This window comes from Halyomorpha halys, unplaced genomic scaffold, assembly GCF_000696795.3.
Source record: "Halyomorpha halys isolate HHAL.00 unplaced genomic scaffold, Hhal_1.1 Scaffold441.1, whole genome shotgun sequence".
Lineage (NCBI taxonomy): Eukaryota > Metazoa > Arthropoda > Insecta > Hemiptera > Pentatomidae > Halyomorpha > Halyomorpha halys.
In genome coordinates this window covers 1,242,965-1,255,591 of record NW_027106497.1, presented here as the reverse complement: position 1 = coordinate 1,255,591, position 12,627 = coordinate 1,242,965, and the positions used below count along the sequence as shown (strand labels likewise).

The 12,627-nt window shown below is 30.1% G+C and overlaps 1 long non-coding RNA gene across 2 annotated transcripts in view; it reads right to left on the bottom strand.

Moving 5' to 3' along the window:
• Nucleotides 1–66: 66 nt before the first annotated feature.
• The window catches only part of LOC136795159 (uncharacterized), a 15,640-nt gene continuing 3,079 nt past the window's right edge, over nucleotides 67–12,627 (bottom strand). The window contains exons 2-5 of one of the 2 annotated variants that reach the window (XR_010842728.1): nucleotides 12,277–12,415; nucleotides 1,788–1,856; nucleotides 342–431; nucleotides 67–243 (exon numbers count right to left, since the gene is read on the bottom strand). This is a non-coding gene — a long non-coding RNA (uncharacterized lncRNA). The remainder of the gene's footprint in view (nucleotides 244–341; nucleotides 432–1,787; nucleotides 1,857–12,276; nucleotides 12,416–12,627) is intronic. The other variant, XR_010842729.1, reaches the window with a different exon arrangement.

Below are 12,627 nucleotides of genomic sequence, written 5' to 3'. Positions count from 1 at the left end.
GATGATTTATTTTATTCTAGTTCGCACTCATTCAAATATTTAATTGTTATTTAGGTTAGATGAAAGAGTGATAGTGATACTAAGTTTCTACTATTCAAACCATTATGTAAAACATGAAGTATCCGAAAATTGTGCTAATAATAACTAAAGTTTTAAATCATAATGATGGGGAAAAAATGATTTTGAAGATCAGCCTGAGAACTGAACCATTATCACTATGTAAGTAGTCGCCGTGGACACCATCTGTAATGCAAAATTATTCTATAATAACACATATTTCAAGAATTATTGGTGTTATTGTAGTTGTGATATATTATATATGTGTATTATAAATTACTCACTCTGCAGATTAAAGAATAATCAAAATTGAAAAAACCCATAGCTGAAAATTCAACTTTACGCTTTGCTTGGAAGTGATACATTATCCTCTTCTACAAAAAAAAAAAAAATTATGTATAATAATTATATATATATATATATTGATAAATAAGATAAAAAAATATTAAACTTTGCAATTCAAATAAATTTTTGGGCTGCTGTTTATTAAAATAATATTGTAAAATTAACTTTCAAAATACGATGTTTAAATTTGAAAGTAAGTGTAAAAAGTTTAAAGTACACGAATATCTTCGAAAAATAGAATCATCTAGTAACCTGTTCCAATACAAAAATAGATAAATTTTTGAGGTCTTTAAATATCTATTAGCACAAGTCCCAAGACTTTTATAGGTTGGTACTAATATTCATTATTAATGAAAATCTACCTGCTACCCTGGGTCAAGGGTTCAGTACTTTTTAAGGAAGTTCTGTTTCTTGAACAACGGTTATACAAGTGATTGGTTCACGATAACGCTCAACTATTCATTATTAAATTCTTAATTTTTACAAAAAAAGTTCCGTGTTCACTTTCTCACCAAGTTTTTCTTAGGGCCCTGTTCGCCCAATACCCCAATATTATTTGGTATCTGATTGAACATCGGTATGATTTTGATTATAGATCATTTGTACACTTTTTTAAAATATATTTATTCATACAATTTATACATAATTTTTTAATATTCGTTATATTTTACATTTTCAAACCTATGATTACCTTTTAAATCGATTGATTTATCGAGAATATATAGCTAAATATTTGAGCCTGTGGTAATGACAATGAAGGAATGCTCTGTTTTAAGAAGAAATAAATCTGCCTATTTGTAAGGTTACATTTAAGATGTCTGTTTCATTGTACTTTAGCTTTAAATATATAAAAAACTTTATGTATACATATTAATGTATTAAATACATTATTTCTTTCTCTATTGATATTTATTTATTCTGCCATCATTTTATTAACTAATTTACTTTGATCTGTAAATTTGGTATGAATGTTTCTGTTGATCCGCATTTCTTATTTTCGTCTAATGTGCCAGATGATTTGACAAAGTTTAAACCTAAAATTGAAAAATTAAGATTTAGAAGATAAAAGCTCATGCAAATTATAATAATATTTGTAATCTTATAATAATACTCATGTTGAGCTTGTTTTCAGTGGAAGATATATTCTTCAGAATACATGAAGTGTATCATGGATCTAAATTTTTTATCTAAATATTTATTAACTTCTGTCAATAATCGACTGTAGTAATTGATTACTGATTTTTAATTATTGAAAGCTTTTGCGGAATGTTTTATGAAAAGTTAACTGATGTATGTATGATTACTACTTCTGGAAACTAGAACAAACTATATTTTTGTAAACCTGATTTATATTTGCAGTTTTATATACTTTTTTTTATACTCACATTTCTCAACAGTAGTTTGCTACTGTCATTTAGCACTAATCTGTACAACGACTTGTCGAAATTCTTTGCCTGAAAATTAAAAATCACTAAATTATGACTAATGCTATAGGACAATCTAATAATATTGAAATACATATTCGAAATAAATAAATTCATATTGAGAATTTTTGTTTTATAAAACGTTAACATGTTTTATAAACATCCTTCACATTATTGCACTTTGATATTTTATTTCCAAAATATTTGGAAATGTTTTTCTCTTCAAATAAGCTTCTAAAACTTTTTGATAGGCCATCATTTTGTTCTTATGTGGCGGATGTTACTGTCGAATTGCGAGGACCACCTTGTTCTGATTTGTCAATTATATCCCACTGTCAAGGTTAAAATTAAAATTTAAATTAATATATTTAAATAATAAATTTAAATAAATTAAATTTTAAAATAAAATCGGCCTCGGACGATGTTGGAGGATTTCGATGTTTAATTCTAACGCAAACACCCAACATTTGAAACTAGGAAGATTGTTTATTATTATAAATAATAAATTAAAACATCACTTTCTTGTGTGATTATATTTATGTCTATAAAATGTTTAAATATGGAATTCATTAATTAATTAAATTTCCTTGCATGAGATTTCGAATTAAGGACGAAAAAATGCACTATAATATAAAGATTTATTACTTATTCGAGGGACATATCTCACGACTATTTTCCTATTAACATATTTAATTTCCTAAACTCCTTTGTTGTCATTTTATTCTTCTAGATGATTTTATATTCAAGGATTCGTCTTTGCACTGTTACTATGAATAAATATATCCCTTATGTTCCTCATCTAATAGCTCCAAATACATGAAGTTAAATAACATTATCGAAATCTTGATCTTTGTTATGTAAAGGGTTCTATTCAAGTATCCATATCTATTAAAGCAAGACCTACGATTGAATCTTAGCTATTCTCTTCCTTAGGACAACTGATAAAAAATAATACAAAAGCCTAAAACCAAATTCAACAGATTAGATATAAATATCACCTCATTTTGTATTGAAAAATCTCTAAAAACCAATTAAACCTGGGAAGGTGGCAAAAACTTCCATTATGGATTGTTTTGAGCTATATTTTTACCTATAAAAATTGCTTTTATTAACCTTCAAGAAGGAACTGGAAGTATATGTTTGGTTGGAGAAATGAAAGTAAAAGATGATTGTTTAAGTCTTAAGTAGCCCATAAACGATAGAAGTTGGTTAGCCAACAACGTGGTACAATCTAGTTTATTAAGGTGACTCATAGGACTGGAAACGGATGAGATAATATATTCAGCAGTCATTCGTGCTCGTAAGTGACGATGGTTTTGCTCATTCCGAAAATTTAATGAAACCCTTCTGCGATTGTGTTGATCAAAAGTAGAATATTTCTATACTTTTTTATCACCAGTGAGACGCACGCTTAAAAAAAAAAAAATAGTGAAAATAAAATAAATAAATCATATTTTTGTTTGTAGATGTTTAAGGAGCTATGATTATATTTATGCCTTCATTTAATGTTATATTACTTACCTTTTGAACTGTATCGTGACAATAATGAATAAAGCCCCATAACGATAGAGACAGTAAACATATCCACAGCACGGATATGATTCTATCACAAGGCTCAAAAAAGCTATAATAGGAGATGAGGACGTAAATCGTACTTGTTATAAAGGTGAAGGTAGACAAGGTGAAGATGAAAAGCTGTGGGGAGTAACACCGGTTCACGATCTCACAACAAGCTCCTAACACTTCGTGGCATTGGGTCCACTCGATGGCCGTGGCTTTGCAGAGGGTCTTATCCAAAAAGAGGTAGTAGCCCCTGATGATAGCCAAGATACTAGTGAACTGAATCATCACGAGGTAAACGTTGGCCATAGTCGCATATATATAAAAAAGTACAATAAAAGATTTAGGAAGCAAAATCATTTCTATAATAAACAACGCGGAAAAAATGGAAAACACAGTAAAGAGCTGGATGAAGTTGGATGATAGACCCTGTTTGATGATAGACCCTGTTGGATGATAGACCCTGTTGGCTGATAGATCCTGTTTCTGGGTCACACCTTCGACTACTCTCAATGCTCGGAATATCTTTCCAAATTTCTTCAAGTTTATCCAGAGCCAGAAAATAGAAACATTAGGAATAATCACAGAAATAATAAATGGGCTAAAATAAACGAAGGCGAATGCATACGACATATATTTGACCTTGTTAAATTGAATAAATACCATATATATCATTACACAGCTAACTGTAATCATATTCACAACACTGTTCGGAATATGATGAAGAGAAAGGACGAGATCGTTGTCGGTAAAAACAAAAGGAAACAACCCCAAGATTCTTGGGGTCCGAAAAATGCACTGGAACATATCTTTGAGGTTCTTTGAAGAACATTTTGTCGCACCCAGCATTTTTTTTGTTCTTAGTATTTGAGAAATGTCTCCAATGGAAACTAATCGTTTTTACATACTGTTATTCTAACGTCAGAAGCTCTTCATAAGGGAAGACTGTTATTCGCTACCTTAGCATAATATTTCAACTTATAGAAACAATTTCTATAAGTGAAATGTATAATCGATATTGAACAGTAATATAAAGAAAATAAGGTATGTTTACATTTAAACAATATTACTGGTAATCTGCTGATTGCCTATTTTGTAATTTGACAAGTCAAGATCTGTATATGAAGAAAAAGAATAATATTAAAATAAATAACTATAAAATAAGGATTTATCAACAGTGAGTATACATAGATCTTTTGAGATAAGTATTTAAGCCGGGTGGTCTGGTAATCTTTCAAATATGAAGTGGTTGATTTCTCGATTATAACCAAAGGAGCGGAGGTTGAACTGTTGGAAGGCAGTAATAAAGCTAGTCCTCACTATGTATTTTGACATGGTTTAATTACATGTGCTTGTAAAAAACGCACATGCAGAGCCTGCCTTATATTATGTTTATATTTTTTTTTATTTGTAATATTTTGTCATAAATACGGTCTTCATTATTCACTGAAAATGAAAATTTATAATAATAAATTTCAAAGTCAACCTTCTTGGTTACTATGTTTCGTAATATTGTTAACATAAAAGTGTAACAGAAACGTTAAATTAAGATCTCGTTTATGACAAGACCTTACTCACAATATCTTATTTATGACAAGACCTTACTCACAATATCTCGTTTATGACAAGACCTTACTCACAATATCTCGTTTATGACAAGACCTTACTCACAATAACTCACCTTTTGAACAGTTTCGTCACAATTGTAAACAATGTGCAATAATCCAGTGACTACTGATATAATCCATATTGCTTCTATAATAACCGGCACTGAGAATGAGAAATAACCCTTCACGATTAAAATACCGTACATAGAAGTAGTTGCACAGCCGAAGGTAGTTAATACATAAATTAGCGATTGGGGGGAGTAACACCTGTTGACGATTTCGCAACAAGCTCCCAAGACTTCGTGGCATTGGGTCCACTCCGTGGCGGTAGACTTGCTTAAGGTGTTTTCCAAAAAGGAGTAGTGACTTCTGATAGCAGTTAGGATACTTGTGAATTGTAATATGACGATGTATATCCACAGTTGGAGTGAGTAGAAGTAGATGTAGTAATAATTTTCAGACCAAAAAAGTTCTATAATGCAAAGTGGTAGTAAAGAAGCCAGGCGCGAAGCGATCGGTTTGAGGACAAAGGTCGGAGGGTGGTTCTGGGTCACGTTCTCGACAGCTCTCAATGCCCTGAACACCTTACTGAACCTCTTCAGGTTGAGCGATAACCAAAAAATGGAAATAGCTGGGATACATGCAGTTGCAATAAGTGGACCTTGGTATACAAATTTGTTGAACTTGATCCCTGCCCTTCCCATAAAAATATCCATGACATTGGTCATAAGCACTATATTGAGAAATAAAATCATTGGAGAAAGAATACAGTGTAAAATAAATAGCGGAGAACGGATTAAGTCATTGTCGGAAAAAATAAATGGAAACAACCCGCTGAAGGCTGAAATCCGAAACATTATTTGCAGCTTTTCTTTGTTTGACCCGGTAGGATTCACCGCCGCGGCTTGTGCTGCCATAACTCTTAGCGAAAGTAGTGTAGTCCAAGAGCGACCCGTGGCGATTTAAAATGTTATCCTACGTCAAAGGCATGACTAGTATCTTGGATCAATAACCGCTTATTTTATTTCTACCTAAATGAAGAACCGGAATCATACTAAAATGTTTAGATAGTCGTAACACATCGACGCCCTTATTTATCAATACCAAAATATTTCTTTGGATCAATTATCCATGTTGAATAATTCAAGATACTATTCTAAGCCTACTATACTAAAACCTTTTAAGACAGTTCGGTAATTGTTTAGTTAAGAGGTCATTTAATCTACATATATAATAATAACCTTGTGAGATTATGTTTTTGATTTGGTAATACTATTTAATTTAATACTACCATGAGATAGTATTAAATAAAAGCCATAATGACTAATCATAATTAATTACATATGAAATTCATTGTTTTTTTAATTCTACGCAATATTTCTAATAATTAAAAAATTATAAGGGATAATAATCATTATGAATGACAAAGAGTAAAAAAACAAAATTTGGAGATCTACATTATTTGAGATGTCTCAGAAGTAAAGTGGGGTTGTATCATGGACCTTCCACTTTAGCAACATTAGAAAGCAGTAATGACTGAACCTAGAATCAAACTTTATTTTTCTTTCCTTCTCCCCCATGGTAACCCTGTGAAAGAGCAGTTTATTGATTTTATGTACATTCTCCATGATCTTGAGAGCATGTGGCCTTGTAAGAAAAATGTTAGGTTACATTAATTTTGATCACAAATTTAGACATAAATAAATAGTAGTAAAAATTATAAAATAAGTATTTGTTAATAAATAGTAAAAAGTATAAATAAAGTAAAAAAATGAATAGAAGTAAAATATTTAAACATAACAAGAAATGTGTAATAATAAATAATTAAATTAAATTAAAATGTGTATCACTACAACCCATGAAGGGTTAAGAGTGCAGTACTTTGTAAGGAAGTACAGTTGTGCAAGAAGGTATTTTGGTCAGAATCACGCTCAACCACCAAATTTTTATCTAATTAAGGGTACCCAATTTATGAGCCAGATGGGCTCCAGAACCCACAAGGTTGACTCATGGCTACAGTGTAACTGAAAACCATTTTCTGCCCAGCCGGATTCAAACCCAGGGCCTTGGAGTTAATAGCATTGCGCCTTACCACAGTGCCATCGCACTCCCAATAATAAGTAACTAATGAGTAAGAAATACTAAGTTAGTATGTAGATATAATAAATTAATTGATAAAGTGAAAGAATGAAGTGAATATAAACCAACAATGAAAGTGAAATGAATGATGCCGCTGATGGTAAACTTAGTTGAAATCACAAAAGCCATAGTCTGGGATAGGCTAAAACAATTATTATTGAGGGTTGTAACATTAATCAGATTATATAATTATGTAATATATTATTTTTCTGACAGAAGTTTCTAGGATTAACTTTAAGGTAGTTATAAAATATGCAAATATGGGTGCACCTGATCTACTATGTACAAGTAGAACTTAAATCCAAGTGTGACTATCACTTGCTTGTACTTGAACATTCCCCCATAGGAATAAATTATTTCACATCTTTAAATCTTTTTATAATTCTTTTCTAGAATGATCCATAAATGACTGTATGGTGAATGGATATCTATCATCACATCATAATCCAGCAGTTCATGTATCAATTGGAAATGATGCGAGGATTGCTCAACAATCCAAGGTGTATTTGTTGTGGAATGTAGGTAGGGTTTTATAAATAAAGACAACGAGAGTATGTTTTCATAAACAGATGCCACGACAAACTGTTCTAGAACAAAGTAGCATGACTGTGGGTTTGTTCTTAGCAGTATCATAGTGTCGCCATCCACCATTTTATTTACAAACCAAAATAATAAAACTTATTTTCTATAACAGTATTCAATCCCTGAGGCAACTTCGCAGATTCACGCGAGAAAACAATGCAATGGGAAAAATTTTGGTGGATTATGTCACATGTCAGTCAATAATAAAAATTTACAAAGTTCAATTTTAGTTTCTTTCATGATAAATTCGATGAGTAAACATATCTTTCAAGTTCCCAGGGTGTTCCTTCTAAAGATAGCTTTAAATGCTCAAGCATTTGTTTCCAAACTAACTTCATATCCTGGTATAGTCAACACCAGTGTTTCACAAAGTGTGGAATACGCACCCCCAGTGGTATGGGAAGAGTTTAATTGGAGTATGTGCTTCGCTAAGCTCTAACTGAATTTTAAGGTGTTTTGTAATTATTGTAACTTACAATAATTTACAAAGGCCCACATATACAGTTCTACAAAGTAACAAAGTTATTTTTATTATTGTTTGATGTTCATAATTAGACAATATAAACCTGCTTATAATACCTTAAAATGAAGTAAAACTTTTGTGAAGCACATACTCCAATCAAACTCTTCCCTGAGTTTTAACAGTTAAAAAACTATTACACCCTCAATTATCATATTTGTGACCTGTCCCGGACTTTGGTCTTTGTGATTTTAAATAAGTTTACCATCTGGGTTATATAAAGTGTTTCTATCAATAACTTAATGATTATTGAAATTCAAGTTTCAAACCAATTTTTATCCTGGCCAAAAAATTATTTTTAAGTTCTGTCCCTATAAGAAAATTATTGTTATGGCTAAACGAAGAAACACTAAAAAAATTAATCGGGATGAAATTAGGAGCATTTTAAATTCATTTGAATTAATAGGCAACTCTGTTAGTAATGGCAACTGCTCTAATTGAAGCTTTTTCAACAAGTTACCATTTAGAAACTGGTTTTGGAATTTCGAATATGGGTTAGTGAGCTTATTTTAATCTTTGCTATGGGTTGTCTAAAAAAGAATTTATTTGAATCATTTCAATTTTTGTTGATTCTTCTAAACATAAGATTGCTAATAATTAGACTAATAAGTATTTTAACTTCCTTGATTTTTTGAAAAAAAATATACAAGAAACTGCTTTTAATTCATTGTGTAAAGTTTAATTATTCTCAGTTAGAAAGAACTTTTTTTATCATGACAAAGACAATGAGTCCATTCCAATGATTAATTTATGAATTACTACATTTAAACTTTCGAATTACTTTAATAGGCTTTATTACCGATTGTTATCTTATATAGACCACTGCTTGAGGCTAAATACAATTATTTATTATTATTATTATTAATAAAATAAAATAAAATTATTAATTATGTTCTTATTAAATCAATAAGAACTATGCAGAAACTAATATAGACATGGTAAAAATAAATAAATAATATAACTTATAAATAATATAACTTATAAAAAAAAAAAAAGCAAAAATGTATAATGAAATGAATGAAAGGAGTAAAAGAAAACAAAAGAAGCAGTGGAAGGCGAACAGTTCACTGTACTATTTAAAAAAAATAATCATGATTTAAAACAAGTGTTCCAGTATCCCTCCACCTGAAATTAATGAGAATATATTTCCTTTATTATGACAAATAAAAAGAGGCAGTAGGCAGGTAAGAAAAAATTAGGCTAAATTTTATAGCAATAGACACAAATTGAAGCATAATAAATGGTTGAGACTACTTAAAAATATTGTGAAATATACTATATGTTTTTCAATAAAGTTTTAAGAAATTATTTTTTGAGCTCAAGCAGTTACAAAATAAAAAATGTTGCATTGTAGGTCTTAACAAGTTAGAAAATTGGTTTAAAGAAAGTTAATATTATGTTGTGATTTAAAAGAAAAACTAATGCAAAAACATATGACATTGACTGAAAAACAAATATTTTCTATGGCTATCAAACGAAATGTCCAAGAACAAATATCTAATAGTCATGCAAACAGGTGAAATTTTCCATAACAGATCCTAACTAACACCATAACTTAAAATGAATTATGAGATAATTTGATCTATTATGTGATAAAAAATTTAATATACAGTAATGGATTTAGACATTAGGACATGGAGTCCTTGGCGATTCTACATTATGGGGTGCCCTTGATGAAGGAAGGAGACTTCCAGGAGTCCCCTGAAGCTATAAAGTATGCTTTAAGGTATGATTTATTTATTTAATCTTCATGGCACAGAGCACCCTCAAGGTGTAGGACCATGTATGGTCTCATCCTCATCCTTCTGTGGATATGCCCTTGGTGTTTTATAAGAACGGTTTAAAAATATATAATGATACTTGAACATTTGATTATTTAACCTAATTACTAATTAAAATGTTTCATTGGCTTGTCCCTTATTGTGTTAGTCTTAAAATTTAATATTTGAATTTTGTGGGTAAAAATGGAATTGATTTCCTAGTTTCAGAATCAGCCCAAGAACCCTGAATCGGAACACTCCTTGTGGAAAAATCATCTCCAGTGTGGTTCAAAGAATAATGGCGATTTGAAAAATTGATTCAATATTTAAAATAACTTTTTTTGAAAATATTGCAACACTAATAATTTAATCATGCTGAGATCATTACATTGCCCTATATTGATTTTACGGTAATGACTGAACTTTGACTGGTGCTGGAAAAAGTTATTTATCTTTCTCAAATAAGCAGCTAAATTTTCTTAGCTTAATCTCTTAGTATCTTGACCAAAGAAATCACAGTTTAGATGATTTGTATTTGTACTCTTAATTTGTTTGTCTTAAAATAAAGCCGCAAACATAATATTAAGGTATACAAGTGCTTAATAGTTCACTTACTTATATTATAAATAATATTTTTATAGTTGCATCTAATTGACATTTTTCAACCTTCTCATGAGCCTAATTTTTTTAACCTCATCAACAATTTTAGATAATATTAATATATATATTTTAATATGTATCTAAAATATAATTCAATTATCATAATTCTACATTAGACATATGCATGCGTTTAATTTAAAATTATGATAATTTACAAAAAAGAATTCACATATATTTTTGTTTGTATTGAAATTTATTATATGAGGTTAAATGTAAAGGAGTAGTACCTAATAAGATGTTTTCATCTATTTGTGACAGAAACAAATCAAGGCTTCAGTATTGACAAAATTGTAAAATTATCAATAATTATTAATTATTTATTAAGAATTTCACATTTTTTTCAATACTAAAGTGTAAGTTTGGTTCAATCACTGGAAGATAGCAAAAAAAAAAAAAAAAAATAGCACAATTTTCATACATATCGCTTCACTTTTAACCTTCTCATACATGGGCTGGAATGTACAAATATCAATGTTATGTTTTATCTCTAATATCAGTTAATATCATGGGATATCATCGTAAATATCATTATTACCAGTATGTAACCAATAATATGGAGTGATCCTACAACTAGATTACAACAAATTTTGTAAAATATGGTTTTGAACAAAAAGGTTATGCCCTCAAAATTCTAGAAACTAGGTAACTGTTGTAGATGATCTATGATCTTCAAAAACGAATGATTTATCATCAGGGAATGGTCTCTACTACTTATAACATTACTTATTACTCCCGGGCACATTGCAAATAATTAAACCTTCCAGTCATTATTTCTCTACCCTTAACTTTTTCTAGTTTCTTTTAGTTTTTAATAAATACAATGCATTGTTCAATCGGCAGGACATATGGCAAGAGATTATCCAGCAGGCCCTCTCTTCAGAGGGGCTATCTTCTTATTACTAAGAACGCCTTAGTAATAAGAACCTGCACAAGAGTAAGTCCAAAACATAGATGAGGGAACAGGATCAAGAAGGAAACTGCTGAACACCACCTAATAAATTGGAAAGTCACTGCCCAAGGTAGGCAGAGGTAGAGGAAGCTGGTATAGGTGGTTTAGGATCTCCAAGGTTTATAGGCCCACTAAAAAAAAAATGTATTGTATGTTTTGAAAAAACGTTGATAAAACTGTGGACAGCAGGCCTCCATGATATCTAAGAAGATTCAAAGTGAAAAAAAAGAAAAGAAAAAAAAGGTAGAAATTTGCCCTCTATTTTTCTAGAGAAAAGAGAAGTCAGGCCATAAATATTTGTATAGAAGTTAATTTTATCCTAACAGACAGAGAATGGATTAGAAGAAGCTGTTAGTAAATTATACCATTACCAGAGAAGATAATTTAATCCTCTGGAATCTTGTTTTTGGAGATTCTGATTGAATTGGTTATTAAAACTTTGAAAACCCAAATCTCCTAGAGAGAAACCGAGAATTGGATAACTGGTTTCCTTTAATATTTTGAAATAGCTTGTGTAGAAATGAAATTAATTTTAGAAATGTGAATTAATCTTTCTATAATTTTATATTCTATAACTCTATAATTAAGTATGAGTATATGTTATTTCATTGCTTAAGACATGTTTTGTAATTTCATTACTATTAGATCCAAGGATTGTGAAATAAATACTTACTGATTTTTTGTTGGAATGGACAGTAATGACAAAGTTTTACCTGGAAGCTCCTAAAGTGTTTTCTTTAACACATGTTCCTGGTTGATCATCTATTGTGTTATTGGTGTGAGTTGATATTTGGGGACTGGTTTGTTCTGACCTGGTGTACAAAACAAAACAAAAATTAAATCTGACCAGTGTTAGCAAAGATATGGTGTATTGAAATTTGTATCCATGTTTTCAAAGTATTTTTCTCTTTTCCTTTGTAACCTTTTCTTTTTGGTTTAATAATTTCTCAAATAATTTGAATTCTGTATATCAGGGACATTACATATGCTCTTTTTAATGATAATTAAATTTTCCAAAAATATA